At 33.4% G+C, this 6,122-nt stretch overlaps 1 long non-coding RNA gene across 1 annotated transcript; it reads left to right on the forward strand.

The window, feature by feature from the left end:
- The first annotated feature begins 2,509 nt into the window (after positions 1-2,509).
- LOC144287465 (uncharacterized) lies at positions 2,510-4,390 on the forward strand. The gene is made up of 3 exons (XR_013355257.1): positions 2,510-2,728; positions 4,049-4,143; positions 4,266-4,390. It is a non-coding gene; the product is annotated as an uncharacterized LOC144287465 (long non-coding RNA).
- Positions 4,391-6,122: the final 1,732 nt, after the last annotated feature.

Here is a 6,122-nt window from a genome sequence, read left to right on the forward strand (position 1 = left end):
GGAGATAAAAATTAATGCTTGCCAGAGGATGGAGTTGAGGGGAGGGATGCATAGGCAGAGCACAGAGGATTTTTAGGGCACTGAAAATATTCTGAATGATACTATGACAATGGACACATGTCACACATTTTCCAGATCCATAGAATGTACAACACCAAAAAGAAACCAAAAGGAAAACTGTGGACTGTGGGTGATAATGATGTATCAATGTAAGTTCATCAGTTGTAACAAATGCAACACTTTGGTGAGGGATGTTGATAATAGGGAGACTATGTATGTGTGAGGGAAGGGAGTATTTGGGAATTCCCTGTACCTTCCTTTTAATTTTGGTGTAATCAGAAAATGATAATATAGGGTCTTTTAAAAAAAATTCAACATATTTAGACACAAGGGGTATGCAAATTAAAATCACAAAATAATACTACACACCTACTAAAATCGCTATAATCAAAACATTGACCATACTATATCATGGTAGGGATTAGGCACAATTCAATTTCTCACATATTTCTGGCATATAGATGGACAGAAAAAAATCCAACGAGATGCTCTTTATAGGACATGGCCCCTAAGTATAGGAAAACGGAAAAGTTTAAAGTAAAACATAGAAAATTACACATAATTAAACACTAATGAAAAGAAAGCTAGTGTATCTTTTTAAGTATCACATGTAGTAGATGGCATAAATAGAAATGAGGAAGGAAATTTCATAAGTATAAAAAGGGTAATTCAGCTAGAACGTATAAGGTCATGCTACTCATGACTTCAAAACATGAATAAAGTTTTAAAAAATAAAAGTAGAAATACATACACTTAGAATTATATTGGTGAAATTCAAGCATCTCTGTCAGTCTCTAATTGGTCACACTGGCAAAAAGATCAATAAAAACTCAGATCTGTATGATACAATTCACAAATGTGTCTTGATTGGCATACGTGCAGCATTACATCAAATGAAAACAAACAAACACACATTGCTTTCACGTTACCTAGACCATTTAAAAAGTGACCACGACATAGGACAGAAAACATGTTTCAGCAAATTACTGGGTATGATAATACACTAGAGACTATTGTCTGCCCACGGTGGAATTGAGCTAGCTGTCATTAACAGAGAAATGACATGTAAACTCACAAATGTTTGCAATGAAACATACTTCAAACCAATCCAATGGACAAAAAAAGAACCCACAGTGAGGAATAGAAAATATTTTGAACTGAATAACAAAACAACAGTGTTTAAAAATTTGTTATTTGTGACTAAAAGAAAATTGATAGCATTGGATGCCTACAACAGAAAAAAAGAAAGACAAAAAAAAAAAAACAGTGGTATATTTACACATCTTAAGATGTTGCAAAAATTTAATATAAAAATAGAAAAAAAGACTACAGGACTGGGGGCCTGGATAACTCAGTTTGTTAAGCCTCTGTCTTCAGGTCTGTCATAATCCTGGGGTCCTGGAATTGAGCCTCACACTGGGCTCCCTGCTCAGTGGGAAGTCTGCTTCTCCCACTCCCTGTGCTCTCTCTTCCACCCTTTCTCTCTCATAAATAAATAAGTAAGTAAATAAATAAATAAATAAATAAATAAATAATAAATAAATAAATGAAAAAAATGGAGTACTGGAAAAATAAAGACATAGCAATATGTTCATAGCATTTCTTACTATTTATTACTTCTTACTACTCCTTACTATTCCTTATCACCATTTTTTTTTTGCCTTATCACCATTAACAAAAATAAAACCAAATGCTCATCAAGGATATATAATAAATTGTGGTATATTCTTACATTGAATTGTAGAGAGAAATGAGAATTCACATCCTGCTGCTATATATAGCAACTGGATGAATCTCTCAAACATAATGGTGATTCAAACAAAAATCTCTAATTGTTCAACTTGTATATGTTTTTGTTCAACTTGTGTAATATTCTACATAGCCAAATCTAACATATGGTGACCAAAGTCAATGTATTAATGTACTTTTCAGGCTTAATAACTGGGAAGCTGGATTTCTATTTAGTTGGAAATGTTTTTCTTGATCTGTGTTTATATGGAATGTGCATGGAGTTGTGCAATTAGAGTTCATTAGTGCACTCCTTTGTATATGTGGTACTTCAATCAAACCATTGTATATATTTTATAATGCAATCAAAATGCTAACAGCAAAAAAAGAAAATCAATGTTTGTCACTATTTTTATGGATAAATACTTGTTGCTTTGAGGTACGCTTCAGAGTGTCCTCAAAATGGATTTTGCGTATGTCAAATGCAGGCATACTTCTGAGATATTGCAGGTTTGGCTCCAAACCCCTGCAATAAAGTGAAATCACAATAAAGCGAGTTAAATGAATTTTTGTTTTCCCGGTGCATGTAAAAGTTACATTTACACTATACTGTACTCTTTTAACTGTGCAATGTCTTTGGGTCTAAAAAAGGTACATGCCTTAATTCTAAATGCTTTTTTGTTTGAAATCTATCACCTCAGCTTTCAGGGAGTCATCATCACTGACCACAGATCACCATAATATTAATAAAAAAGTATAAAATAATGCAAGAAAAATGAAAATGTGACATAGAAACACATGCTGCTGGAAAAATGGCATGATCAGACCTGCTTGATACAGGGTTGCCACAAACCTTCAGTTTGTAAAAACAACAACAACAACAACAACAACAACAGCACAATATCTGTGAAGCCCAATAAAATGAAGCAGAATAAAACAGGTATGCCTGTATTATATTTTGAGGTAGACAATGTTAAACAGATCTCCCCAAATCTGGGAGAAATCTATCCACCTACTTTTTGATAATATTATTTAAAAAAGCAAACAAACAAACTTCTTTGTGTCATGCAGGTATTCATGTAGTGCACAAAAAAATGAATACTGTATATATTAATGAATTACAACGGAAGCAAATTACAGATTGTACTAATATGGTCTATTTTCAGTTGGATCCCAAACTACCAGTTAAATTGATTAGTCCTCATAATGTGGAAAAGATGCATAAAATTTCTAAAATTTATGCTGTTTCTTTCCAGTAAAAGAATCAGCATTGTTTTGAGGGTAGGAAACCATTTAATGATTCTCAAATACTCTGTGTCCCCCAAAAAGGTACAAACTATTTTTCTACATGGAAGTAAACAGGCTTTCAAGAGCCACACAACAGGCTATGCCAGCATTCCCTTTGCTTTTTACAGCCTTGCCAGACAACTAAGTGGAGCATGCTGTTTGCACTGGTCTTTTCTCTCACAGGGAGGGGTGGTTTCCAGTTGATGCGTTTGATTGCTTTTCGGTATACAATTTAAACCCTAGAATTTTGTAGCTTTTAAACAGCAACCTAAGGTAGATTATGTCTTCCCCAGTAAGACTGCCAATTTTAGTCTTTTTGAGAGGATAAGAGATAAGAGATAGGGGTGAGACCAGGAGAAATCATCAAAGGAATGTAAAGAGAACCAGGGCACAGGAAGAAGAATGAAAAATAGAGATCAGGGGAAAATACTCTTGTTATGCATCAGCTGTTTCCAAAGAGGGTAAGGTATGTTTTCAGCTTCAAATCCTGTATGGAATCAAATACTTTTCCTAGAGCTCTGTTTCCTCCTGATGATACTCTTGCTCCACACTTGTTCCTGCTGAGTGAGTTTTGCATTTTTATAAAGTCTGATTATAAAATGAGTGACCTTAAATACATTGCCACCAAGGGATTTCTGCTAATGGGTTTAGTGTGAATTATAGTAGTAGTAAGATAAATATGTCCACTCAACCATGTGTTTATACCTTTCTCCATTTCATTTTACATCTTATTGATAAAATTGAATTAAATTGTCAAGATTCACAGTAAATGATCTGGTATTCAGGATTCTCTAGTCCTAAATGTTAATACCCCAAATTTCAGAGACATCATACTTTCTGAGTGACAATATGTTTCAAAGCATGAAGCATTTCATAGAATGCAGAACTATTTTTCCCTAAAGTCTTCAGGTAAAATAACTTAATGCTTTTTATTATTGACATGTCTTCTTCAATCTACTTCTTTTTTCTATAGGTGTCACATATCAAGGTGATACAATAATTCAGAGACTGAGGAAAATACTTAGTTAAAAGAGTAAAGGGTGCATCATGAAATAGGTGGGATTTAAGGTAGGTAATCAATACAATTCAGACAGTGTTTTGAATGGTAGACACATATATAAATCCTTTTTTTTTTTTCACAGATGTCTAATGGTAGTACTCTTCTTTCTTTTGTCTGTTTTTTTCAACAGTATATTGCTTTTCACAGATACTTTAAAGATGGAGAAATACCAAAGTCCTGCTAGATGGTTATCAAGACAACCTATGAAAAATGGACAAGACATCCTAATGCCTTCTTTTCCTTACGTCTCAGAAGGTAAAATCTCACATGCACAATGCAGACCAAATGGTCTTCCTAGCTTTCTAAAATTAAAATCTTAATATAAAAACATCTCTTTCTTAAGATTTTTAATACCTCCTACTCTTTCCATTAGAGAGGTGATATCCTTCAACCATATTATAAGACTTTCATGATCTGTGTCTCTCTATATTTTATTCTCATTTTCGCTTGCATGCCTGTCCCAGGACTGTAACCTGTAACCAGTGATGTTACCTGACTCAGCATTTAGGAGGTAGTCTGCCTGATAGGCCCCGACTGTCCCCCAAAGGAAGGTAACCTTGCCTGAAACAATCCACTCTGTTGGAGAGTTCCTTCTCCCACTCCCTTTAAGTCTATAAAAGCCTTTCATTATGTGCAGCTCTTCAGAGCTCCTTTCTGTTAGATGGGATGTTGCTGGATTCACTAACCATTGAATAAAGTCAATTTTTCAGTTGAAAAAAAAAAAAAAAAAGCCCACCAAGCCCCCACCATCACATTCCAGAATATTTCACAGGTTCCCATTCCTCTATGCTCTTGAACATGGCACAACTTTAACCTTTTTACCTGATGAGTTCCCTCAAAACTCCTAAAGACTTTGCTCAAGTGTATCCTATATAAACAAAGCTCTTATAGTTTTATTTAACATTTATATTTGCAGAAACCATTGCATTGTTTTCATGTGTTTCCTGTCTTTCATTTCTTCAATACCCTGTACCGCCACCTTCATCATAAATAGAAATTGTCCGTGTATGTGAATTACCACTTCTCAAATCTCTTTATCATTCCACTGGTTCATTTACCTGAACTTATGCCAATACTGTATCTTTACAAGAAGTACTTTTATCTAGTAGAATAAGGTTTCCGACCTTGTGTTCTTCTTTATTTCCATGACTCTACTTAGGTGGCCCTTTGCATTTTTATATATGTTTTAGAAACAGTGTTTCCATTATCCTAACCTATCCTATATGTTCATATTTTGGGGGGATTATATTGATTTTTTTTACATCCAGTTCAAGAAAATGGATGTCTTTGCAATATTGCATCTTTCAAATCATTAATGTAGAAAATCTACCTCTTTATTACTACCATTATTCCCAATAATAATTCTATTTATGAGTTAGATCTTTTTGTTTCTAGCAGATTTCTTGCTTTAAAGTTTGTTATATTAAGATAGCCACATGAACTGTTAGTGTGGGGATGGTATAATTTTTCAATGGAATTTTCAGGTTTTTTTAATGTTCAAAATACATTTCTTATAACCAGAAGGTTTTTAATGTAGTATGGAAATTTTGTCTTTCAATTGAATACTTCACACTTATGCTTGATTTGTACTTTGATATATTTACATTTAAACCTATCATTTCAATGTTTTATTTATATTATTCCTTTCCGCTTTATATATCTTTCTTTTGATTATTTTGTTATTCTGTCTTACTCCATAATTTCTTTGGTTAGTGGTTATTCAGTGAATACCATGTGTTTATTTATAGAAATGCAATGTAAATTAGTAATTTTATCACTTCTCTAACATTTTAAAAATATTAGAGCATTTTTACTTAGGCATCTTCCTTCAGCTAATGTACTATATTTATCTAATTGTGGTAAACAACATGTAACCTTAAATTTACCGTTATAACCATTTTTAAGTGTAGAGTTCAGTGGTGATCATACCGGAGTGCTACAGGTGTCTAGAACATTTTTATTCTGTACCACTGAAACTCTATACACA

Source organism: Canis aureus, chromosome 17 (assembly GCF_053574225.1).
Source record: "Canis aureus isolate CA01 chromosome 17, VMU_Caureus_v.1.0, whole genome shotgun sequence".
Taxonomy (NCBI): Eukaryota; Metazoa; Chordata; class Mammalia; order Carnivora; family Canidae; genus Canis; species Canis aureus.